Source organism: Elaeis guineensis, chromosome 1 (assembly GCF_000442705.2).
Source record: "Elaeis guineensis isolate ETL-2024a chromosome 1, EG11, whole genome shotgun sequence".
NCBI classification, from domain to species: Eukaryota; Viridiplantae; Streptophyta; class Magnoliopsida; order Arecales; family Arecaceae; genus Elaeis; species Elaeis guineensis.
The window spans coordinates 182,978,952-183,006,730 of NC_025993.2; the positions used below are offsets into that span (position 1 = coordinate 182,978,952).

General features: G+C 41.1%; 2 pseudogenes; both read left to right on the top strand.

Annotated features, from left to right (window-relative positions):
• Nucleotides 1-665: 665 nt before the first annotated feature.
• Nucleotides 666-27,605, top strand: LOC140854868 (short-chain dehydrogenase reductase 5-like; annotated as a pseudogene).
• On the top strand, nucleotides 5,423-10,045 carry LOC140854678 (putative disease resistance RPP13-like protein 3; annotated as a pseudogene).
• Nucleotides 27,606-27,779: the final 174 nt, after the last annotated feature.

Consider the following 27,779-nt stretch of genomic DNA (forward strand, 5'->3'; position numbering starts at 1 on the left):
TTTCATTTCGGAAAACTCTAAATTTAAATACTTACACGAGCTTCCATCGCTTGTTGAGCTATTAGCACTGCCAGATAATTAATTCTCCCAAGCTCAATTGACCTTGTGTTATATATGGAAGAAAACTTTAAAGTGCAGTTATGAAACAAACGAAAGGGATTTAGAGAGAGAGAGAGAGAAGACGGAGCATAAGATACCGTTGTCGCACTGTTGTTAGACAGCTGAAACGTGGATCAGATGCGCCATCTACAGAGCCCATATAATAACAAGCAGCTCGTGTAGATATTTCATGAAACCTAATAGGGTGTCTTATTGTCCTGCATCAAAGGAACGTGTACTTACCTACCAATTTGTGATTACCGTCCGGTGTCTTGGGTGTTACAGCTAAATCACACCGAGTTTGCGGGGGGTGATGACGGCACCACATACAATCAGTTGTCCAATTTGTTATACAAAATGCCCCATTCCCATGCTCGTGATCCCATTTCTCCATAATTTTGTCTGAGACTTCCTGGGCCTCCAATCCTTGTAGCACCCTATGCGTTGAATCTCAATAGTTTAAACATCTCTCTGCTGTGTGTGGTTGGTCTACAAAACGAGGGGACACCCATTTTCCTCATGTTCAGGTTTCACATCAAGAGCAGCTCTCAGGATTTCATCCAACAATGTCTAAGCCAAGGTGAGATTCGTTCTCTTAACTTCCATTTCTTGTCTAAAGTTCTAACAATCCAAACCATATGGATCTATCCATGACAGCATGTGATTGTAAGCATGTAATATGACATCAGGCTGGAAGGCAAGGTGGCATCATCAGGGGCGGCAGCGCATCGGCGAGGCACGCCAGACTCTTCGCTCCAACGGAGCCACTGTCGTCATCCCGACATCCAAGACGAGTTAGGCACGCGGTCGCGCTCGATTAGTCCTGGCAATGTAGCTACAGCGCTGCGACGTGACCGACGAGAAGCAAGTCGAAGAGACGGTGAACCATGTCTTGCGTACCAGGCCGCTGGATATTATGTTCAGCAACGCCGGAGTCCTGGGCCGGCGGCACCATCATGGACGTGACATGGGCGAGCTCGACGGGTCATGGCGTGAACGTCCGAGTACGGCGGCCGTGAAGCAGCCGCGCGCCGATGGTGGCTCGTGGGACCGAGGGTCCATAATATGTACTGCGAGTGTTGCGGTGCGAGGTGGGCTCGGCCCCCCGGGTACACCGCATCGAAGCATGCGGTGCTGGGTTGGTCCGGGCGGCCGGCGAGCTCGGGCAGCATGGGATCCGGGTGATTGCGTGTCCCCTTCGGTGTGGGCACCCTTGGCTTGTGGCTCAAGGCATGAGCAAGTAAGGTGGAGGACGCTTGCTGTGCCATGGCTAACTTGAAGGGTGTGGTGCTCAAGACCGGTCATGTTCCGAGGCGGCGTTATTTCTGGCGTCCGATGAGTCGGTGTTTATCAGTGGACATAATTTAGTCATTGATGGAGGGAGACGACCGTTATTTGAGTCTTCAACAGTTGGATTGAGGACTGGAGGGGATGCAGATGAAAATGATTTTCCTAGGGAACTTGAGTTATGTAGCAAAAAATTTTGCTGGGTAAAGAATTAGAATAGTTTATCAGCTTGATTTTCTAGGGAAATGTTCATTATGAAATATAGTTCGATATCTAAGAGGAATCTCCTCTAGAATCTTTTCTCAATAAAATCTATATAGATTTCTCTTGATGAACCTTCACAGAGGAACATTTCATTTGGAGGATCATCAGATCATCAAAGAACCTTTGTGGGTTTTATTGATAAACCGGCAGGAAACCTTTTTTTTTTTTTTTTAATTTATTTAGGAGCTGGGAGGAAGGAAATTTTCTTAATGCTACATCCTAAATTTGGAAAGAAATCTGATTAAGAAGAAGGAGATTTCTTTCAACTCGTTAATTCAAATTTCTTTTATCACTTGCAAGCCATGCAAGATAAAAATCTTATGTATGGTTTTGAGAGGAAAGTGCAGATAGTCTATACTTTGAAGTGTACTAAATGATTCGGGTTCAAGAAAAAATCATTCTTTCAGATAGAAGCCATTCTTTTTATGTGAAGGCAGCTCAAAAAAAAATTAGAAGAAATTAATTTTCATTGATTGATCTTTATATAAAACTAAGGTACGTAACTCCTATTTTATAAATAGTAAAGTCCTCTCTTGCATAATTTAGTACAGTTTTCTTTTTATCTTCTAAATGATGTTTATCTATGAACAATTTGGATAGATTCCACTTCCTAATTTAAATAGGATAGATCTTTAAAACACATGATAATATAAAGAATCAAAAAATATTAAGATTCTTTAAAATAGATCTCGACTTCTATATCAATTTTGTCTTTATTATTTTATTTAATTCTTACGTATTGAAAGATAACATCTAATCAAAATCTTTTTTGAAAAGAAAAATTTCAGTTAAATTAGCCCCTTTCCAAATCCAAATGATGAAATTTTGATCCAATTCAGTCTCTTCGAAAGAAATCCTGAAGTTGTAGATCTTAAGAAAATATCCAATTTTTTTTAAAAAAATATCTCAATCAAATATTGTATGATCAAGTTATGGCTTCTTGAAGTTTGGCATATAATTTGACTCCTTGATGTGATGGATCTTACTCTTATATGCTATCTAACTTTATTTAGTTCTGATAGTGGTGAAATTGATCTATATCGAATTTGGTAATTCTTCTGAATACTTGTAATGGTGAAAGTGATCCATGCCAAGTCTAGTGATCCTTTTTAATACCAAAGAACATTAAGTTTAGTGATTTTCTTGATATCCATAATGGTAGTGGTCTACATCAAGTTTTGGTGATCTATGTACCTAGATTAAGAGCTCCGCTTATTTAGGAGGTTTAGCTCTTGCTAAATTAAACTGAAAATGAAAAATGCTTGCCTTAATGCTCATGATTTAATCACTCAGCTTGGCCTAAAGATAGGTTCCGATCTTGATCTTCCTTACTAGATGGTAGATCCTCATCTCCAGACGTATAAGATAGATTCATTATAGGAGTTGCTGATACTTGTATTGAAGGCATCATCAATTGAGACATAACCTCAATGAGTTGGACATTTTTCTCCTCTTATTGTGTAAGACATATCTTCGTCTCATCATCCATCGAGATAGAACTTGCAGCCATACTTGTCTATCCTTCGATATATTTCAAACATGAATAGTTTTTCTCTTGACTATTTGTACCGATTGCATGTTTGGACCATATGCTAAGGCTCTCCACAAGTATAAAAGGCCGACACTTTAATACCAACTTGCTACAAACATATCAATTTGGAATTCTACCAAGATAATAGCATGGCTCTGATACCAACTTCATCCGATAAAAGAGAACAAAATTTTTTTTCAACCTATCCGATTCAAATCTCTCAAACAAAAATTAAAAGAAGATGAAAAAATTATAAAATAGAGCTTAAGTCTCTTTTTTTTTTTTAATTGATTCTTCATATAAAAACTAAGGTACAGAGCCTTTATTTATAACAACGAGATCCTCTTTTATATAATTTAAATAGGATTCCTCTTTTTATCTTCTATAAGAATGTTTACCTTTGAACAACTGGAGTTGTATTTCTCTTGTTTATTTAAATAGGACAAAAGCATAAATAATATAAAAAGTATGAAAAAAAACTAAAATTCTATGTAAGATATATCTCGACTTTTGCATCAATTTTACCTTCTATTGCTTTATCTAATTCTTTACAGATTAGAAGATAACCTTCAGTCAAAATTTTTTATTAAAAAAAAAAGTTTCAGTTTGACTAGTTCATTTTAAGATCCAAATGATGGAATTTTGACATGATTTATCCTCTTAGGGGATAACCCCAAGGTTGTGGATCTCTAAAAGATATCTATTTTTTTTTTAAAAAAATCATCTCAATCAAATGTTGTACAACCAATTCATGGCCTTATGAAGTTTGACATATGATTCAGCTTCTTGATATGGTAGATCTTACTCTTAGTTCTATCTTGCTTTTATTTATAGTAGCTAACATGATCCACGTTGAGTCCTCGTAGTGGCTAAAGTGGTCTATATTGAGTTTAGTGATCTTCCTAAATAGCCATAATAATCAAAATAGTCCATATCGAGTTTGGTGATCCCTTCTGAATATCCATAACAATCAAAATAATCCATATCGAGTCTCATAATTTTTTTGAATATTCGTAGTGGTAGTAATTCATATCGAATTTAGTGATCCATCTAGATCGAAACATGGCCTTGGCCAGCCCATTTACATATAGATTGGGTTGTTGGACACAGGCACACCATCCGCATTGGGTGGTTGGAGAAATGCAACCTGGAAAAACCTATTTTGGTTGTTGGCGGTTCAACCACGATCACTATAGATGTTAGATACAGATGCTTCTTTTTTTCAGCTGGCATCTAGAAATGAATTTTTTTCATAAATTTTAAAGAATGTTAAAATTCTTGACATAATTTGTAACAAAGTTCATGGAGTTCAGATTTCTGTGAATCCGGAAGCGGTTTTGGTTCAAAGGCTGAGCACCACCAAGTTTTTTGTCTGCTCAAAATGGTTCCGCAACTACTCTCCCTTTCTGACTACTAAAAAATTCTTACACCATATATTGATAAAGCAGCGTTTCATTTTCATTCAACGTGCCTTTAAAAACATAGTTCTGTCATGGTAATTTCGATGCAGGCTTTTCCATTAACCTTAAGGTGTCATTCAGAAGGGAGTGAAGGGCAGTAGAAAAAAGCTCATTTCATAAAAGAACAGAGGATGAAGTATGAATTTAATTTGTATTGATACAATTTGCTTAAAGCATCTATAAGCAAATGATCATCATCACTTGATCATTTGCTTATACAATCTTAATGTTATTCTTTTGTGGGAAAAAGGATAAAAAGTTAAAAGAAATGATCTCGCTATTGATTTTCTGTTTTGAATCTGCCATTCAGCATCCTATATAATATATGTTTGGACTGCAGAAAAACTATAATATAATTAAGGAGGAGGATGGCAACTGGGGGTCCAAGGGCTTGGTAATAAGCTGGGCCTCATTTTTTTTTTTTTTGGTAAGAATTGTCCTGCAGACAACTTTGGGATAAAGTTCTTCGTTCATAAAAAGACAACTTTGGGATAAGTTCATCTCGCCTTTGAGTAACTCATTCCCACCTTCGTCTATAGGTCCCTGGCATCTAGGAAACTCGTGGAACCTTCGTTCTTTGAATATTCAACTATGGAGCCCCTCCTGGAACTTCTGATGACTTTTATCCCAAGGTGAGATGCTATCCCAAGGTGAGATGCTGTTCCGAAGTTCCCAGTAACTTACGATGAACTTATTTTCCCAAAGATTAGACGCCGTCTCAAGTCGACTCTTAACAAATTTTGGGGGAAATTTCTTACTTCTCCATTCTTGCCTCAAAAAAAGAAAATTCCATAGCTATTGCTGAAGGAAAGCATCAGAATTGAGCTATTGTTCGGGAGAGATAAGGGCCTCTTGCTCTTCCTCTTGGCTCCTCGATTTGACCGTATTGTCTAAAACCTTATTCCTGTGAGGAGTGAGGGAAGGAGAGATGGTTGAGTCTATTGTTTCGAGTGTGGTTTCCAGTGTTGTTTCTCTGGTTGCAACCTTCTCATGCAAAAGCTGTTTCCTTGGGTGGTGTGCGTGATCAGATCAAAGAGGTGGAAACAGAACTCCGTCTATTGCAAGGCTTCCTCAAACATGCTGATTCCAAAAGGACGAGAGGAGATGCAACAATTGAGAGCTGGATAAGCGAGACGAGAGGTGTAGCCTATGATATAGAAGATTCATAGACACCTTCCGCTACATGCACGAGAGGCGACACCAAAGGAGAGACTGCACGGGCACCATTTCCAGGTACTCTCACAAACATGATGACTGGATCACCCTTAACAAAATTGACTCCCAAAATTAAACAAATAAAGAGCAGGATCCAAATTATTTCCGATAGCAAAGTTAGGTATGGCATTGCTGATCTAGGTGAAAGTAGTGCACTGGATGAAAGTTTGCAATCAGTCAGACAATTCTCTCCTCAATTTGATGATGAAATTGATGTCACAGGCTTTGAGGATGATAAAAAACAATTAGTGCAACAATTGGTTAATCTGGATAATAGAAGACTTAGTGTAATTTCTATAGTGGGTATGGGTGGGCTTGGCAAGACCACCCTGGCAAGAAAAGTGTATAATGATCCTGCAATTAGAGAACATTTCGGTATGTTTGCTTGGGTTTCAGTTTCTCAGAGCTACCGAGTTATTGAGATATTGAAGGACATCATGAACAAGTAATGGGAATCAAAAAGAAAGAAACAACTACAGGAATTACAGTAGAAGACTTCGAGCAGATGGGTGAAGAAGAAGTGAGACAGCATCTCCGTGATTTCCTAAGAGACAAAAAGTATTTGGTCGTGATGGATGATGTATGGACTGTGGATGTTTGGAGACAATTCATCAAGTCTTTCCTAATGTGAACAAGCAGCAGCAGAAATACTGCTTCCCACTCGTAACATGGAAGTTGCTAGACATGCGGAGCCATGGATTCCTCCGCATGAACTGCACCTTTTGAATGACACACACAGTTTGGAACTCTCTGCAGGAAGGCATTTCCAGCAAACAAGATGTCCGAACTGAGTTGGAGCCATTGGCCCAGAAGCTTGCAAAGAGGTGTGGCGGACTTCCTCTTGCACTTGTGGTGTTAGGGGGCCTTATGTCGAGGAAAGATCCTAGCTACGATACGTGGTTGAGAGTAGCTCAGAGCATGAACTGGGAATCCAGTGGAGAGGGGCAGGAATGCCTCAGTATATTGGGTTTAAGTTACGACGACTTGCCATATCAATTAAAACCATGTTTCTTGTAATCACTGCATTCCCAGAGGACTCTATTATCCTGTTTCCAAATTAGTGAGGTTGTGGATCGCCGAAGGTTTCATACTAGAGGAGCAGAGACAGACAATGGAAGACACCGCAAGGGATTGGTTGGATGAGTTGGTGCAGAGGTGCATGATCCAAGTTGTAAAGAGAAGTGTGACTCGTGGGCGGGTTAAGAGCATACGCATCCATGATATGTTACGCGACTTCGGACTATTAGAAGCTAGGAAGGATGGATTTCTTCATGTTTGCAGTACCGACGCCGTAGTATCGAGTCATCGTGTAGCTTTCCATGATCGGATAAATGAGGAGGTTGCTGTTTCCTCACCACATCTCCGAACATTACTGGGCTCCAATTTAATTTTGACTAATGCGGGAAGATTTTTGAATGGGTTAAACTTATTAAGGGTGCTGGATTTGGAGGGTGCAAGAGATCTTAAGAAGCTACCGAAACAGATGGGCAACATGATTCATCTACGGTACCTGGGATTGAGAAGGACTGGTTTGAAGAGACTACCATCCTCAATAGGACATCTCCTCAATCTGCAGACTCTGGATGCGAGGGAGCATACATTTCATGGCTTCCGAAATCATTTTGGAAAATCCGGACGCTGAGGCATGTATATATCAATAGACGTATGTTTCTAAGCGCACCAATAATTGGCGATCACAAGAACTGGCAGACTCTGAAAATCACATGGATCTATGTGGATGTTATGGATATATCCGTTTAGGGGGCATAAGATTCATCAAGAATTGGGTTACTACATCAGACTCTGCAGAGATGGCATGCGAAAGAATATTTTAGTGAAGCATTCGAAAATCACTCGAGAAAATGGACAGCCTCTTCTCCTTTAGTATGACTATGAGAGAATTGCCGAGAGACATCTTCTTCGCACATGCACGACACCTGCAGAAGCTCCGCTCATTATATCTGATAGGACCGTTCCAACAGCAGCAGTTCCCGGACAGCAGTCAATTCCCACCAAACCTCACCAAGCTCATGTTAGAGGGTTCTACATTGGAGCAAGACCCAATGCCAGTGCTGGAGAAGCTGCCAACCTCAGGCTTCTTGCACTACGCTGGGGTGCATATGCAGGGCGGAGCATGTCGTGTTCTGCTGGTGGCTTTCCTCGACTGCAAACTTGATATTATCATGTCTCAATGATTTAGAGGAATGGAGAGTGGGGTTGGGGCAATGCCCTGCCTCACCCACTTGACTATCGATGGATGCAGGAAATTGAAGATGCTTCCCGAGGGATTGCAGCACGTGACCACCCTTCGGGAACTGAAGCTGATTGAAATGTATTGTGAGTTCATTGATAGGGTCAGAAATGAGGATGGGTACAAGGTTCGACACATCCCCTCCACTATTTTCGAACATTAATACTCCAGTAAGTCACTCCCTCTCTCCTCCATTTCCTCTGTTATTTCCATTCCTTGAGATTCTACTATGGAATAAACAAACTCACACGCACATGTTTGACATAATATCATGCAGAGTATTATGATTTATCTCTCTCTGATTTTGAACGTTCTAATTGCTGAAATTATTGTTGAGTTGTCGCACTTCTGATGGAGAGGTTAAGAAATCTTATTCTAAAATTTCTTTCCCTTGTCTAGCTTGGGAAAACAGAAACATTGAACTCAACCAAGTACTGCTGATCTTACTGGAGATTGATCTTTACCATTTCAGGTTGTTTTTTGTCAAATACAAATAGTTGGATGACAGGATGGGTTAATACAAAATCCACCTCTCATAACACCTAGGCACCAAAACACTGATAGACCATTAATAACCCGGGAATTATATATATTAAATATGCTTTATTCCTAAAATGCCTGTGTATGCACTCCGTCGGTCTCCATGCTACAAATTCTAGCTTTATCAGCTTCTTGACAAGTGTCACGGAAAATTAAAAAACTAAAAGAGGTCTACTTTGTACTTTTTTGTTTGCTGTCCTTGTTTAAAGTTGCCATTTTGTATCACATCAGTTGCACATGTGATAGTTCATTTTGTGGGCTTGTGATCAGACGAAACAAATGCTATAACATGAGTTCTTGTGATAGACATCTCGAATGTTCATGGAAGCCACTAAAATAGGTTTTAAAACATGCGTGCATTTCCTAGTCTCAGTATCAGACACAAACAGTTATTTATTGTAACCACTCTTTAACCATTACCGCGTGCCAGAAGGCTTCTGATAGAACATGGACCATATCGTTAACCTTCCTAAGCCAGAATTTTTGTTTCTGTTGTCCTCCAAGATGAGAAACTCCCATACGGTTCACAAAAAAAATTTAATGAATACAAAGGAAGGGAGTCGACCAAGAACACTTAGAAAAGGAGGGGAAAGAAGGAAAGAAAACAGACATGGAGAAACTCAGGAAATGTACTTTGAACAACTGTTGACAACGGTGACTATGATTGCCATTACTGCAGGTTGTGATCCTATGACTTCTTTATCAAATCTTTTGTTTCAGTCGAAAGGTTGCAATCCATCAATTCAACCATTGAAAGTTGATATGTTTCTTGTGCTTACATATATAAATGAGACAGCGACAAGCGCTAGTTGTTATGTCGCTTTGAATTTTTAAAGTTCACTTGTGATTTATCCGTCAAGATTTTTTTTTTTTCTTTTTTTAATTTTGAGTTCATTGGCCCAAATCTCTTTTATAAATCATATCTTTGTAATTTCGAATATAATTCAAGCTAATAATATATTATTAGTACTATACTAATCTAAATGCACCCTTCTTTTAGAATCCACAATGTGAGAAAATATGAATGCCATTGAATGCATCTGGTTCTCACCTGCTCTGAAGTTTTTTGTCCATTCGATGCATCAAGAAATTTAATTCTAGTTCTTTTTAGAAGGCTGGGTTTTTATATATATATGCCAAATATCCTCCACATGCCAATTGCCAAAGGCTGCACTTGTTTTGCAAACTACTTTAAAAAATCCAAGCAATTAAGTTTATCATTTCCATCTAAAAAATAACCAATTTGCTGTCTCCAGCCTTGCAGGATGCAGGTGATGAGGTTTCAACGATTCTTGAACATGTTCATGGAGACATTTCTGGCTATTTCCTATGGAACCGTCAAACTATTGATTGTATTAGTTCTTCATGTCATTTTCACATCATATGTTTCTTTAGATTTGATGGAGTTGTTAATTGTCTATAATATATTAACAATGCTTTTCCACATGAACTATTTCAACTTGTGAATGCTTGTTCATAGCAACCTTAGAAACCATATCTTCAACATTCTTTGGATTCAATTTAGCATGTTCACCAAACCTTAGCTAAGCCTCGGGCGAAGTTCATGTTTCTCAATCACACTCATTGCCAATGGCCTGGTAAAAGGATCTACAACATTTCTTCTTCTTCTTTCTTTTTCTTTTTTTCTCCCTGAAGAAAGATTAAGCTGAGGCTTCATCACTGTCATTCAGGAAATGAAAGTACAGGGATGTATACATTTCAGAAGAAGATTTGTGGGGAAATCAAGATTTTCACCTTCTTTTTTTTTCTCTCTCAGCTACATGTTTGACACAATTTGGTGCTGCAACATAAACTAGCTTAGATCCTTGACAATATGTCATATTTATATTGCACATTTGTATATCTCTTGGTACAGGAGTCTCATCAGGGGAAAGAAAAGGCATTTTAAACAGCTTTGCACAAGGCTACGTATCTTAAACTTTCAAGCAGCACAATGAAGTGTGTCTTCTTATAGCTTGTGATATACCATCTCAATAAATTCAGATTCAAAAATGTTCATCAGATCTTGTAACCAGAGAATTGACTATGAATATTTAAGATACTGCTGGGTGGATGTCTGGTCAGGACACCACCTCCCAAGATCCTTTCAGTACCACGCGATGCAGCAGGAAGAAAGAAGAAACAAAACAAAAGGAAAAAAATCAAAATACGTGGATCAGCCACAAAAGGGCTCGCCTCCACGGGCATGCAAACTTCACTATGAAAAAAAATTTTACAAGAGGAGACCTCACCCTCAACCCTTGTACACCCAATTCTCTCTCACTGAAGTTTCCCTCACAAAAGCTCTCTCTCTCTTGAAGACCCCCTGAACCCTGAAGTGCCTGGCGACCGCTGTCCAGGAGCCTCCTGCTCCTTCTCTCATAGCCTCTCCCTCTCTCTCTTCCTCGGGTCGTACGGCTTCGTACGGCGAGAAACCTGAACCACCCTCTCTGTTCGTCACAGGCCTTTTAAAGGAACAGCTTAAACTGATTAGAGATGGATTAGGAGTCCTAAATCAAGCCAAAAACCCCAGACCGTCGGATCAAGATCGGGAGCCTCTGGCCGTTGATCGCGCTCCGATCCATGGAATAGTGCCGTGGACCGCGAGAAACGCGTAGGAAAGCCCACGCGGTCCACAGGCCGCCGTGGACCACCCGGTCCACGGTGGACCGGGGCAAGGGGCCAGCAGGCCGCTGGCTGGGCCGGCCCGCGCGCGGGGCCTGGGCCCCTGCGCGGCCACGCGCCTGGCCGCGCCCCGCTGGGCGCCCCCGCGGGCCTGGGTCGGCATCCCGCGGGCTGGCGCCGCCGGCGCCGCCTGCGGCCGGCCGCTGCCGCCCACCGGTCGCCGCGGTCCTCCCCGCCTCGATTCTCGTGCCGACTTAAAAGCTCGTATCTCCTCCATCCGAGCTCCGTTTCAGGTGATCTTGGTCTCGTTGGACTCGTTTTTTCCCGCGAACCTCGCTGTGGCTCAATGTGGGCTGAATCTCGAGGCGTCAAATCCTAACAATCTCCACTCGACTCGATATTCGGCCTCCTCCAAACTCGAGAGCTTCTGGATCTCCTCGCCCCCATGCCCTGGGGCAATCGCCTGCTGATCATGGATGGGCAAACATGGGAGTCGAGCCAGGCTGCTCGATCCCATCTCCGTCGTATGCTGTGCTCCTCCTGACCTGAGACCTGCTCGGGGCATCATCCTGCGGCAATAGGAATCTTACCTTGCGACGTCGCCTCTCGTCCTCCCGAGTCTCCTGTCTCGTGCCCGATCCGCCTCCTGGAGCTCCACCTCGCTCTGGGCTCCACCTGGCTCCCGATGCTCCACCTCGCACTGGGCTCCCTGCCAGGTAATAATGTCCTCTGCTCCCCTTCTTCCCCTCCAGCACAATCCTATCGCCGCGTAGCACCCTCAGGATTCCTCCACCAGCTACCGTCCTGTAGCCTCTCGAATCCAGTCTGCTAAGTGAGATAAGATTCTGCCTGAAATCGGGTATGTATCGGACCTCCCCCAATCTCCTCACTGCACCGTCATGTGTCCTCCAGCTGACCGTCCCAATGCCTCTGATCGCACAGCTCGATCCATCCGGCAGATATACAGTGCCCTCACTGTTCTCCAGGAGTCAAACTGCTCCTCTCTGCAACACACATGATAGGGGCATGCAGAATCTAATATCCACTGCTGGGAAGAAGTAGATACCTCGTCAGATATCTCCAGGACATCTCCATCTGAATCGCTGCCGGCCGTCGCTACAGCAGCCACCGTCCGATTTTTAGTTGAGGGCAATCTCTGGCTAGATGCCCCAACTCCTCACACCGGTAACACTGGTTTTGCTCAAGTCCCTCCTGGACTTAGACCGCCCTCGTTGCGATCTCCTGTCGCTCCGTCTACCGCCTCCTGCACCTCCAGAAGCCACCAAAGCTGAGCTATCGACACCTGAGCTCGAAGCTGGGTTCTCCTCCTGAGAACCTCGTTCTGGAGTATCGCCGCGGTGACCTCGTCCATCTTGATAGTGCTCTTCCCCACTAGAAGAGCAGTCACCAAGGACTCGTACGAAGGGGAAGCGACGCCAGCAAAACCAGCGCCCTGGTCTTCTCCTCAACGTTCTCGCCAACGCTGAGAAGGTCGGTGAGGATCTTCTGGAAGTGGCTCAGATGCTCCTGCACGCTCTGTCCCTCAGTCATCCGCAGTTGGTAAAACTGCCTCCAGAGGAAAAGAGTGTTGGTGAGAGACTTCGCCATGTACAACTCCTCGAGCTTCGACCACAGCACCGTCGGAGAAGTCTCGCTCAGCACATGGATCACCACCTCATCCCCAGGTACATGCGGATGGTACTCACCGCCTGCATCTGTAGCCGTTTCCAATCCGCACCTCCATGGTGGTCGGCTTCTCATCGCACAAGAGAGCATCGATCAACCCTGTTGGATGAGCACGTCCTTCACCCTTGCCTGCCACAAGGAGAAATTGCTCTTACCATCGAACTTGTTGATCTCCATCTTGATTGTTCCTGTTTTCTCCATCTTCAGTCTTGCTCACCACCACTGCAATCTGCATCCTTGTACCGCTTGCTCTGATACCACTTGTTGGGTGGATGTCTGGCCAGGACACCACCTCCCAAGATCCTTTCAGTACCACGCGATGCAGCAGGAAGAAAGAAGAAACAAAACAAAAGAAAAAAATCAAAATACGTGGATCAGCCACAAAAGGGCTCGCCTCCACGGGCATGCAAACTTCACTATGAAAAAAAAATTTTACAAGAGGAGACCTCACCCTCAACCCTTGTACACCCAATTCTCTCTCACTAGAAGTTTCCTCACAAAAGCTCTCTCTCTCTTGAAGACCCCCTGAACCCCTGAAGAGCCTGGCGACCACTGTCCAGGAGCCTCCTGCTCCTTCTCTCACACAGCTCGCCTCTCTCTCTCTTCTCGGGTCGTACGGCTTCGTACGGCGAGAAACCGAACACACCCTCTCTGTTCATCACAGGCCTTTTAAAGGTTAACAGCTTTAAACTTGATTAGAGAGGATTAGGAGTCCTAAATAAAGCCAAAAATCCCTGGACCGTCGGATCAAGACCGGAAGCCCTCTGGGCCGTCGGATCGCGCTCCGGTCCATGGAATAGTGCGTGGACCGTGAGAAATGCGTGGGAAACGCCCACGCGGTCCACAGGCCCGTCGTGGACCACCCGGTCCACGGTGGACCGGGGCAAGGGGCCAGCAGGCCGCTGGCCTGGGCCGGCCGCGCGCGGGCCTGCCGCGCCTGGGCCGCGCGCCCGTGGGCCGCGGCCCCCCGCGGGCTGGGTCGCGCGTCCTGCGGGCCGGGTCGCGCGTCCCGCGCGCCCCGCCTGCGGCCGCCGCTGCCGCCCGCCGCGGTCGCCGGCGGTCCTCCGCGCCTCGATTCTCGTGCCGACTTCAAAAGCTCGTATCTCCTCCATCCGAGCTCCGTTTCAGGTGATCTTGGTCTCGTTGGACTCCATTTTTTGCCGCGAACCTCGCTGTGGGCTCAATGTGGGCTGAATCTCGAGGTATCAAATCCTAACAATCTCCACCTCGACTCGATATTCGGCCTCCTCCAAACTCTGAGAGCTTCTGGATCTCCTCGCCCCCATGCCCTGGGGCAATCGCCTGCTGATCATGGATGGGCAAACATGGGAGTCGAGCCAGGCTGCTCGATCCCATCTCCGTCGTATGCTGTGCTCCTCCTGACCTGAGACCTGCTCGGGGCATCATCCTGCGGCAATAGGAATCTCACCTTGCGACGTCGCCTCTCGTCCTCCCGAGTCTCCTGTCTCGTGCCCGATCCGCCTCCTGGAGCTCCACCTCGCTCTGGGCTCCACCTGGCTCCCGATGCTCCACCTCGCACTGGGCTCCCTGCCAGGTAATAATGTCCTCTGCTCCCCTTCTTCCCCTCCAGCACAATCCTATGCCGCGTAGCACCCTCAGGATTCCTCCACCAGCTACCGTCCTGTAGCCTCTCGAATCCAGTCTGCTAAGTGAGATAAGATTCCGCCTGAAATCGGATATGTATCGGACCTCCCCCAATCTCCTCACTGCACCGTCATGTGTCCTCCAGCTGACCGTCCCAATGCCTCTGATCGCACAGCTCGATCCATCCGGCAGATATACAGTGCTCTCACTGTTCTCCAGGGAGTCAAACTGCTCCTCTCTGCAACAACATGATAGGGGCATGCAGAATCTAATATCCACTGCTGGGAAGAAGTAGATACCTCGTCAGATATCTCCAGGACATCTCCATCTGAATCGCTGCCGGCCGTCGCTACAGCAGCCACCGTCCGATTTTTAGTTGAGGGCAATCTCTGGCTAGATGCCCCAACTCCTCACACCGGTAACACCTGTTTTGCTCAAGTCCCTCCTGGACTTGGACCGCCCTCGTTGCGATCTCCTGTCGCTCCGTCTACCGCCTCCTGCTCCTCCAGAAGCCACCAAAGCTGAGCTATCGCCACCTGAGCTCGAAGCTGGGTTCTCCCTCCTGAGAACCTCGTTCTGGAGTATCGCCGCGGTGACCTCGTCCATCTTGATAGTGCTCTTCCCCACTAGAAGAGCAGTCACCAAGGACTCGTACGAAGGGGGAAGCGACGCCAGCAAAACCAGTGCCCTGGTCTTCTCCTCAACGTTCTCGCCAACGCTGAGAAGGTCGGTGAGGATCTTCTGGAAGTGGCTCAAATGCTCCTGCACGCTCTGTCCCTCAGTCATCCGCAGTTGGTAAAACTGCCTCCAGAGGAAAAGAGTGTTGGTGAGAGACTTCGCCATGTACAACTCCTCGACTTCGACCACAGCACCGTCGGGAAGTCTCGCTCAGCACATGGATCACCACCTCATCCGTCAGGTACATGCGGATGGTACTCACCGCCTGCATCTGTAGCCGTTTCAATCCGCACCTCCATGGTGGTCGGCTTCTCATCGCACAAGAGAGCATCGATCAACCCCTGTTGGATGAGCACGTCCTTCACCCTTGCCTGCCACAAGGAGAAATTGCTCTTACCACGAACTTGTTGATCTCCATCTTGATTGTTCCTGTTTTCTCCATCTTCAGTCTTGCTCACCACCACTGTAATCTGGTCCTTGTACCGCTTGCTCTGATACCACTTGTTGGGTGGATGTCTGGCCAGGACACCACCTCCCAAGATCTTTTCAGTACCACGCGATGCAGCAGGAAGAAAGAAGAAACAAAACAAAAGGAAAAACAATCAAAATATGTGGATCAGCCACAAAAGGGCTCGCCTCACGGGGCATGCAAACTTCACTATGAAAAAAAAAATTACAAGAGGAGACCTCACCCTCAACCCTTGTACACCCAATTCTCTCTCACTAGAAGTTTCCTCACAAAAGCTCTCTCTCTCTTGAAGACCCCCCTGAACCCCTGAAGTGCCAGGCGACCGCTGTCCAGGAGCCTCCTGCTCCTTCTCTCAAGCACGTCTGCCTCTCTCTCTTCAATCGGGTCGTACGGCCTTCGTACGGCGAGAAACCTGAACACACCCTTCTCTGTTCGTCTCAGGCCCTTTTAAAGGGTTAAACAGACTTTAAACCTTGATTAGAGAGGGATTAGGAGTCCTAAACAAAGCCAAAAAACCCCTGGACCGTCGGATCAAGACCGGGAGCCCTCTGAGCCGTTGGATCGCGCTCCGGTCCATGGAATAGTGCTGTGGACCGCGAGAAACGCGTGGGAACGCCCATGCGGTCCACAGCCGCGCCGTGGACCACCCGGTCCACGGTGGACCGGGGCAAGGGGGCCAGCAGGCCGCTGGCCTGGGCCGGCCCGCGCTGCACGCGGCCTGCGCGCGCCTGGGCCGTGCACCCGCCTGGGCCGCACGCCCCACTGGGCCGCGCGCCCTGCTGGGCCGCGGCCCCCCGCGCGGGCCTGGGTCGCACGTCCCATGCGGGCCCGGGTCGCGCGTCCCGCGTGCCGCCGCCTGCGGCCGCGCCGCTGCCGCCCGCCGTCGGTCGCCGGCGGTCATCCGCCGCCTCGATTCTCGTGCCGACTTCAAAAGCTCGTATCTCCTCCATCCGAGCTCCGTTTCGGGTGATCTTAGTCTCGTTGGACTCCGTTTTTCATCATGAACCTCGCTGTGGGCTCAATGTGGACTGAATCTTGAGGCATCAAATCCTAACAGATACATTTATAACCATGAGAGATCAAGTTCAATTTTGTTTACATATGTGAAAAAATTCAAGAATATCAACAAAAAATTGGCAAATGTTGACAAAAATGGCTGAACTTGTAAGTTCTTGACAAAAAATGAGTTATAATAAATAAAATAAAAAGAACATGTCACATCCCGAACCCAACACCCGGGTCGGATACGTGATGGTCGCACACTCCTTCATCTTTCTTTTCTTCTCAGAGTTACAGGATGCTTATGATTGGCTGTGGCCTGGATTTACAGGTGAGCAGAAGAATAAATAAGAGTGTCATAGTATCTGATCAGAGAATTGAAGAAATTTAAATTGTAATTATGCAAGGTTTTATGAATTATTGTTGAAATAAATTATTATGGTTGATAAGGTTGTAATGATTTAATTTGGCCTTGCATATTCTTTAGGGCTAAATTGCTCTAAGGAGTGTGCAGTCATCACGTATCCGACCCGGGTGTTGGGTTCAGGGTGTGACAGAATGGTATCAGAGCTTAGGTTATGATCATTGGAGATTACGATATAAATGATTAAGATGTGATAGAATAATATCAGAGCATAGGTTTAAGATCACTAAAAATTATAAAGAGATATTAAAACCTTATGTAAGATCAGTAGGATGTGACAGAGTGGCATGTGAGCTTAGAGCTTAGGTTACGTTTATTTGGAGCCAATGATATAAGTGATTAGGATATGACAGAACAGTACTAGAGCCCAGGTTTAAGGTCACTAGGGATTGTCATATAAGTGATATCAAAATTTTAGGATTATAATCAATAGAGTATGATAGATAATATTAGAGTCTAAGGTTATAATCATTAAGGATGTAATAGAATGATATTACAATTTAGGTTATGATCATTAGAGAATATGATTTAAGTGGTATTTAAGCTTAAGATTATAATTATTTGAAATTATGACTTTAGTAATATTTAAACTTAGGTTATGATCATGAGGAACATGATAGATATAAGAGAGAAGATTCAATATTTAGATTTCGAATCAATAGATATTAAGATAAAATTTATGCATAAATGGCATGTGATATCAATAATAGAATTGACGAGTTATATCTTGGATTTCAATTAGTAGGGTGGTCTGAATATAAGAAAAGTTGACCCTGAAAGGAAGCCGGAGGTATTGATATGATAATTTTGGAATGCTAAACTTATATGGATGGAGATCATGATAACTTTTCTGATTTTGATGTTAATTATCTGAGCATTACAAATTTTAAATTTATCAGGAGGAAGTTAGGATATGGTCTAAGAAGAAATTTCATCATATGAGAGAGAAATATTTTTGAACACTGAATCCATAAGAGGATCATATATGAAACTCAATCTTAGATGAAAAATATACTTGAATTTTTATTATTAGAATATGAGATACACATCTTGGTGAAATCTTTGGTTACTCAAAATATCATATTCTGAATATGAATTTTTGATCTTTCAAGTTGTATTGAATTTCAAGTCAATAGTTTATTTTTCTAAGTGAATCAAAAGTATTTTGATATTGTTGTTAAATTAAAGAAGAAATTTTTTTTTGTCAGAGTATGATATACAGGTTATAATGAAATCCTTAATAATTCGTATTACTATCTTTGAATTAGATTTTTTTAATTTTTCTTATGATTGTTGAAGATGGTGAAGTGTATTAATTATTCAAGTCAAAGTTTAGATTTTTTTTTTTTAAATTGAACTAAGACATCTTGCTAGTGTTAAATTTTGAATGACTTATACAAGGGACAAGATTTTGTATCGATTTATTGATTAATATTAAGGGTTGTGACGAAGGGAATTCTATAAGAAATAATCAAGTTGATTCTACTTAAGGATGTTGGCTTGAGTTCTTCTAGTTTGTCAAGTTAGAATTAATTCTTTTAAAAAAGAAAGATTGATTTAGAAATTATCTAAATGATTGTAAGGTAAATCTAAGGTTAATTTCAATTGATTCTAGATATGTTGGATTCTTGAAGAGTGATGAAACTTATGCAATGATTTCAAACATAGGAAGTGGATCAAGATTTAATTTTATATGTTATACCCAAAGGTAGTAAAGATAAAGAAACTTAAAATTTTGCCCTAAGTCTTATATGAAATTCAAAGGTTGGATCTATCCTGGATTGATCTAACATATAAGGATATTTTTATCTTTGATAGACTTATATAATTTGATAAATTAATATCAGAGTGTGCAGCAAAAGCGTGGTGGACTAAATTGATTAGAAATATTAATCTTTTAAATCAAAAGATATTATGATGAAATATATTAGTTGCAAATAAGAAAAGATTTTATTGATAATGAAAGGATACTATAAATTTTGATCTAATCTGATCATAGTCGGATAATCTTGTCAGTAGGTTGCTTCATTGTAGATAATGCCAAGAAATTTAGACATCTCAAGTTACAGCTTGATAGTTCTGGTATTAGTTCAAACTTAGAAAGTCCTAACATAGATCTCATATTTTTAAAATTTAATATTGTTACTCGAACTGATATAGAAGATTAAAGTTTTCTTAAGATGAGAGTCTACAGATAAAATTTGTTGGAAGGTCAAGAGAAGAAAGAAATCGATGGTTGTGAAGAGTGCCCAATGTTTGACCTTTATTTATTTTTCTATCAAGGGTAGTCTGAGATAATTATGAATTTCGAGTGAAATGTATTAGACAAATAATGGTAGTATATTAATACAAGTCCAAAATGTTACGGTTCTTCAAAAAGTTAAGAAATCAATAAGAAGGGATGAGTTTGAGATTTTAAATAATTTTTGTTATAACAAGATCATGAGAAATAAAAGACATTATTGTAAGCTTGAGAATGACATGAAGAATGTATACTTTGAAATATATCTCAAACAATATAACTTAATTTCAAGGATGAAATTATTAGAAGGGGGGAGAATGTAACACCCCGACCCAAAATTGAGCCCAGAATCAGCCACAGCCCAAAAAAAAAAAAAGCTTCTTCCCCTTCTCCGATTGAATCCGAGAAGAGCAGAACCTTGGGCAACAAGGACTCCAAGGATTCCCTATAAATTCCCTTCTCCCCTCCCTCCAAAGGATCCCAGAGCCCGGCCTCCTCTCTTCTTCCTCCCTCTTTCTTTCTCGTTTTATCGATTTTCTTAGACCCGTGCTCACCGAAAATTGAAAACGGAGACACTGCCAGAGCTCGAGGTAAGCCCCTCCCCTTCTTCCTCTCCCTCTTCTTTTTCTCCCCTGGCCCAAGGCCTCGCCGTCGGCCACCGACTTTGTCGAAAATCAGTCGCAAAAGAAATCCTCTGTTTTCTGAATTTTCCCTTGATTTTGCCGCCATTCTCCTCTTCGCTGCCGGCTGTCCGCTGCTGGCCACCGCCGGCCGAACCCCATCACCGGCCGTTGTCGGATCTCCGGCCAAGCCGCCACCCCATCGGAGCCGAGCCACCGAAGGGGGGGGACCTCACGGTCTTCCCCTGTTTTAGCCAAGGGAGGCCACGGGAAGAAAAGAAAAGAAGGAAGAAGAAGAAGAAGAAAAGAAAAAGAAAAGAAAAAGGAAGAGAAAAAGAAAAGAAAAAGAAAAGAAAAAAAAAAGAGAAAAAGAGAAAGAGAAAAATAAAATAAAATAAAATAAAAAGAAGAAGAAGAGAGAAAAATTTTCTCTCTCTACCTTCTCTCTCCAGTTTCTCTCTAGATTCTCTCTCTAGACCTTTCTCTCTCTTTATGAATTTTGTCTCTCTAGAATCTTTTTCATTCTTTGATTTCATCACAGACCGTAGAATAAACTTGAGATGAAAATAAGATGATCCGAGATTGCTCTGAAATTCGTGCAGTAGATCTGATCCCAGTCCGATCCTATTCGAAATTTGTAACACTTGATTCATATTGAGTCACCCTGATAGGACCTCTGATGATCTCGATCATGACTGCCTCATCGAAAGGATATGAAAATTTCTCTCTCTACTTTCTCTCTCTAGAATTTTCTCTCTCTTCATGGATTTTCTCTCTCTAGAAGTCTTATGGATTAGTGGAGGATCCTGATACTTAGATAAGTCTTAATTTTGGTTAATCCTAAGAGAGATCCTCGATTTGTGTTATTAAGATCGATTATCGATAATTTCTCTATATGTGATTTTTATATTGATCAGGGTCATGAAGAGATGATTGTCTGCATATGATATCGAGTGAAATATTTTATTAAAAAAATTCATAAATCAAAGAAGAACATTGATTTTTGATGTTTGGATCAGTCACCGGTAAAAGTAAGAATCTCTGTACATGATCATCATTATATATGTTATTTTACCGTTGGTTTATCTCATTGATTTTGCATCATTGGATTTGAGATCGATGAATTTGTTATATCTGAGACACTGTTATTTATTTATGTGATTTTGAGTATGAGTATGTTATATCAATACATATGTATCAGCAATTGATGGTATGATTATATGGGTATGACATATTTATTACACTGCAAAATTTGAATTGATTAATGAAGTCAAATATTATAATTTCATAAAAATGAAAAGAAAAAAAATATGGTTTGGACTGGTCTTGTCATGTGGAATAGCCTGCCAGGAGCTTATGCCTGGGACAGCCCCCACAGGCTCATGTGTGGAAGAATATGATCCGAGAAAGATCATGAATAATTTGATCCGAGAAAGATCATGAAGAATCTGATCCGAGAAAAATCATGAATGATTTGATCCGAGAAAGATCATGGCCACTTTGATCCGAGAAAGATCATGAATATTTCGATCCGAGAAAGATCACAGAAATCGATCCGAATAAAAGATCGTCGTATGATCCTGGTAGTCCAAAGCCAAAGCCAAAAAGAAAGGATTAAAGATGATGTGATAATAGAAGAAAATAGAAAGATAAGACATGAAACAATCGTTGAATAAAATTGTTTCACTTATTAACATATGATAATGCATCTCTTTTGATAAAACAGATAATCTATAAATGCTTGCAGTATTCTGGACCGTGAACATCGACTTTTATGTGTTATTGCTTATCTTTATTTTCAGATTATATTATTATATTGGTGTGATATGAAAATTCTTACTGGACTGTAAAGCTCACACCCCTTCATCTTTCTTTTCTTCTCAGAGTTACAGGATGCTTATGATTGGCTGTGGCCTAGATTTACAGGTGAGCAGAAGAATAAATAAGAGTGTCATAGTATCTGATCAGAGAATTGAAGAAATTTAAACCCCTTCATCTTTCTTTTCTTCTCAGAGTTACAGGATGCTTATGATTGGCTGTGGCCTAGATTTACAGGTGAGCAGAAGAATAAATAAGAGTGTCATAGTATCTGATCAGAGAATTGAAGAAATTTAAATTGTAATTATGCAAGATTTTATGAATTATTGTTGAAATAAATTATTATGGTTGATAAGATTGTAATGATTTAATTTGGCCTTGCATATTCTTTAGGGCTTGCTCTAAGGAGTGTGCGGCCATCACGTATCCGACCCGGGTGTTGGGTTCGGGGCGTGACAGAACATAGGTTTGAAATCACAAGATCAAAACATATGAATTAGGATCAAAAAAATCTATTAAACAAATTAGAAGAAGAAATCTACAAGATATAAATGCAATAAAACCTAGAGCTAAGTAATATGCGAAATTGCCTTTATCTTATTATTTTTACATCTAGATGTTAAGAATTCTTGCTTTCCAAAACTATGACTTTAATAAAACAGCAATAAATATCGTTGGCATAGAAATTTACCTTTCGAGAGAAAATGTAGTAAAGTATAATTATTTGTAGTCCATTATATAGACTTGTCAAAGAGTAAGAACTCAAGAATGTATTGTTATAGGTCTAATAGTTCAAGATGACACTCAAGTTAGAGTTTGTTTCATTCACAATAAATGAAAAAATTATTTTACGTAAAAAAGTGGAGGAATCAAGAAAAGCTAGTGAGAGGGAAGGAAGTGAGAAGATATTATGTTTGAAGTTTATAAACATCCTAGTCAACAAAATTTTAATCCTGATGCATGAGACTATTAGAGCCCCCATGTCCCACACTCTCCACCCAAGAACCGAAAAAAAATAAGCACATTTTCCTCACCACTGCTCCTGACTTCGTTAAGCCAAATTCAAAATATTCTGATAAAATTTTAAAAAATAAAGATAAAAAAAATCAATAAAATGTACTTTCAAGAGCAATAGAAATTATCGTGTCGATTAATATTAACATACGAACAGAGAGACATGAGGAACCTTGATAAAACAAGAGCATGTATAGGGTTACTTCTAGTGTTGTACGTGATCCAGCATGCTTTTGTTATATAAACAAAAATATACCAAGACCGGCATGACCTTAGTTGTCACATGGATAAACATGTTACAAAATAAAGAGAACCCCAATAGTTTGGCACAAAACAAGCTCAGCTGGGAAGCATGTGCATTAGGATCTAATGAGAGCTTAGTTAGAAGAAAGAAGATGCAATAAGGGTTTATGAATTAAGGAAAGAGTAAAAATAACATGATTAAATGGCAGATATAGTTGTCAATGCTAAGTAGTGGTGAAGAATGATCAATCTTGTTATCCTCAAGTACCTAGCAAAATGTGTGTTACCTGGACATTTGTGTCTACCACCAAACATCCATGTTAGATACATGTCTTGATACATATCTGACACTTGGATAGCCATGATGTTGTATGGTTGCCACTTCTAATGATTGGCTGAAAGTTAAACTTTTCCAACGGTGAATTTATCCCGGAGCGAGTATTCATTCTTTCTGGTGATTGGTATTGAAATGACTTGCAAAATATTGTTTTCTTTGTATCTTTAATTTGAAAGTTTGAATGAGAAACATATATATTGAAAGATCTTAATAAATAATATTTTTATAATTTTATTTTTAATATTTAAATAAATAATATTAATGGTGTAAAATATATAATTTAATTATAATTATAATTTATGGTATATATCCCTGTATCTCTCTTTTTTTTTTTTTCCCATCTTGCCTAGTTAGGCACTTGTATACGCATCTGAATCCGATTCTCATACTGTGTCCATGCAACACTGAGTGTCACACCCCGAACCCAACATCCGGATCAGATACGTGATAGCCGCACACTCCTTAAAGCAAACCCTATAGAATATGCAAGGTCAAAAGTAATTCATTACAACCTCAACATCCATAATATTTAATTTCAATAATAATTAGTAAAACTTCTATAATTACAAATTAAATTTTTTCAACTCTCTGATCAGGTATCATGACACTCTATCTATTCATCTGCTCACCCATAATCCAAACTATAGCCAATCATGAGCATCCTGTATCTTTGAGAAGAAAAAGAAAGATGAAGGGGTGTGAGCTTTACAGCCCAGTAAGAATTTTCATATCACACCAATATAATAATATAATCTGAAAATAAGGATAAGCAATAAAATATAAAATTTTATATTCAATATTCAGAATAATGCAAACATCTATAATTTATCTACCTTGTCAAAAGAGATGCATCATCATATGTTAATGGGTGAAATACTTTTATTCAACAATTGTTTCATGTCTTGTCTTTCCTTTCTCTTTTCATTATCACATAATTTTTAATCTTTTTCTTTCTGACTTTAGACTAACCAACACTATACCTCAATTTTCATCTGATCAAATTTTCACTCATAAGCCTCTCAAGGCTGTCCCAGATATAAGCTCCTAGCGGGTTGTCCCAGGCATAAGCTCCTGGTCGGCTGATCCACATATAAGCCCATAGGGATGTCCCAATATAAGCTTCTGACCGGCTATCCCAGGCATAAGCTTCTGACGGGCTGTCCCAGACATAAGCTCCTGGCGGGCTATTCCACATGACAAGACTAGTCTAAATCATATCTCTTTTTTATTTAATCATTATATATTGATTTCACCAAATCAATTCTGATTTACACTGTGATCAAATTAGATATGTTATATCCATACAATCATGCCATCAATCATTGATACATATGTATTGACATAATATACTCATGCTCAAAAATCATATAAGCAATATAACAATATCTCAAGCATAGCAATTCATCGATCTCAAATCCAATAATGCAAAATCAATGATGCAAGACCAACGATAAAATAGCATATATAATGGTGATCATGTGCAGAGATTCTTACAATTATCAGTGACTGATTCAAGCATAGAAATCAATATTCTTCTTTGATTTATAAATTCAAAAATAAGATATTCCACTTAATACCTTATGCAGACAATCATATCTCTTCATGACCCTGATCAAATATAAAAATCATATATGGAGAAATTACAGATAATCGATCCTAATAACATAAATCCAGAACCTCTCTTTGAATTAACTAAAATTAGGATTCGTCTAAGTATCTAGACCCTCCATTGGTCCACAAGATTTTTAGAGAGAGAAAATTCATGAAAAAAAAAAAATTCTAGAGAGAGAATCTTTATCCTTCAGATGAAGAAATCATGATCGAAATCATCAAAGGTTCTATCAGAGTGACTCAATACAGATTAACCATGATCGATGTTATGAATTTCGAATAAAGATCGGATCGGGATCCAATTTACTGCATGAATTTTAGAGCAATCTCAGATCATCATATTTTCATCTCAAGTTTATCCTAGGATCCATGATGCAATCAAAGAGAGAGAATGATCCTAGAGAGATAAAATCTATAAAGAGAAAGAAAAGGTCTAGAGAGAGAAAATAAAGAGAGAATTTAGAGAGAGAAATTGGAGAGAGAAAGATAGAGAGAGGAGAGAGGAAAGAGAGAGAAAAGAAAGAGAGGAGAGAGAAAAAATTCTCTCATTCTTTTTTTTATTTTTTTTCTTTTTCTCTTTTTCTTTTTCTTTTCTTTTCTTTCTTCCTTCTTCTTCTTCTTTCCTTTTTCTTCTTTCTGCAACCTCCCTTGGGCCGGAACAGGGGACGGGCTGAGGGGTTTCGACTTGGTTCTGATGAGGGTAGTGGCTCGATCGAAGGTTTGGTTGCGACGGTCGACCACATAAGCTGGCCGGCGATGAGGTTCGACCGGCAAGCTTTCCTTCTTTTTTTTTTTAATTTCTCGAAAAATAAGGGATCCGTCCTCTTTCTTCATGATTTTTGGCTATTGGTCGGTCGCCGGCGGCCAAGCACTCAAGGAAAGAGAGAGAGAGAGAGATGGAGGTCCGATCTCGGGGATGAGACCCGCAACCGACAGCGTCGGTGGCCGGAAAAGAGAGGAAAAAGTTCTGGCCAAACAGAGGTTTCATGATTCATGAAATTTTCGATGATCCCGACGGCCGACAAAGAGTCTAAAACCATGGGAAGAAAGAAAAGAGGGAAAGGAAGAAAGATTGAATCCTTATCTGAACTCCGACGGCCTCTTCGACCTCCGATTTCCGACGAACATAAGAAGAGAGTGCCGCGACTTCCAAGGGAAAAAGAGGAGGAATTGAGCTCAACGGTCGCCGATGGAGACTCATGAGGGAGAGGGGAGTCTTATTTATAAAGAGCTCTAGAGTTTTAAAGATCTTAGAACCCTTCTCTGATCGAAATTCATCGAAGAAGAAGACTCCCATCGGAATTCATCAGGAGTCTTCTTCCCATTTTTTTTTTTTTTTGGAACTGCGGGCTGATTCTAGGCCCAATTGGGGCGGATGCTACACTGAGCATAATGCTTCTTGGTTATTTTGTCCGGTTTCCACAAAAATGATCGTCAAACTACATTAAATACTTTGGTGTACTACATTTATATTAAGACTTGTGCAAATTATCGGTGGATCTCACAGCACAATGAGAAGAAATAAAAACAGAAGTAGAACCGGATGAAGAAGAGTGAAATTATAGAAGAAGCAATCAATTAAATGAAAGGCCCACTACCTTGGAACATTTGCATAGAAAGATTAATTATTCCCAAGAAACTGCAATGAACTAGTCTCCTGTTATTTAAAATTCATTGGCCTGTTTAACTTTATCATCTACTATTGCCCTTCAATAACACTCCTATTTTATGTGCTTTATTTGGACACACATGGTAACATATGTATTCAACAAGGTCAGATATATATACAATTATGCTCAAGCAGATGTACTCTATGCAGTCAAGGAGCTCGAAGAGAATTGCTTGTGATGTCTCACCATGCCACCCTCACATCAGATAATGTCTTGAATACTATCCTAACCAGTTGACATTTAAATTTAAGTGACTTGAATGATTTGTCCCCAAAATCCAGCATTTTGCTCATTCTCTCTTTGCTCATATTAGCTTTCTAATTTGATAGCTTTCTGTTTCTATCTGGTACAGAAGTCATTGTAGGCCTATTCTCTTCGCAATCCCTTTTAATATATCCAACAGACTCCTCTATTTCAGCTATTTCTGGCGTTATTTCTGTTGCCGAGGAGTCCATGTTCTTTTTTATTTTTATTTTTATTTTATTTTATTTTATTTTTAGTTGTAAAGGAAGCAAAGTGCCACCCCGCAAGAAGTGAGTATTTATAGGATAGGAAAGAAGGCCACATACAAAGCTGAAAACTAATAGAAACCGAACGGAAGGAAATAAATAAGAAGTCAAAATCCAGCTACCACACAGGACAACCAAATTCCTCTAAATCCAGGAGATCTCAATGCCAATTCAAGAACAAAACAATTCTGCCATACGGATCAAGGAACACTCGAACCTCAATCAGGTGCAGACATCCTCAAAAACTTCAGCTCATTCCAGAGTTTTGCATGGCCTTTTTTGATTTTGTCTGGCCCAGCTGCCCCCAAAGCTCGAAAGAACACAGAGACCGTGTTCATCAGTGGACATAATTTAGTCATTGATGGAGGAACCACGACCTTTAATTCCAGTCTTCAACAGCTCAACTGAGGCCTGGAGGGGATGGACATGTCTTTGATTCGAAAAGTTACTTTTATTTTAATAAAGACCCTTGACGTTCTTTTTGTGGATTCGAATGTGATGATCAGAGTAGTCAGTTTGCTTAACGCTAATTAAATAGTCATATATCGTAAAACGTAGCCTTTGATGGCATAGATATTCAAT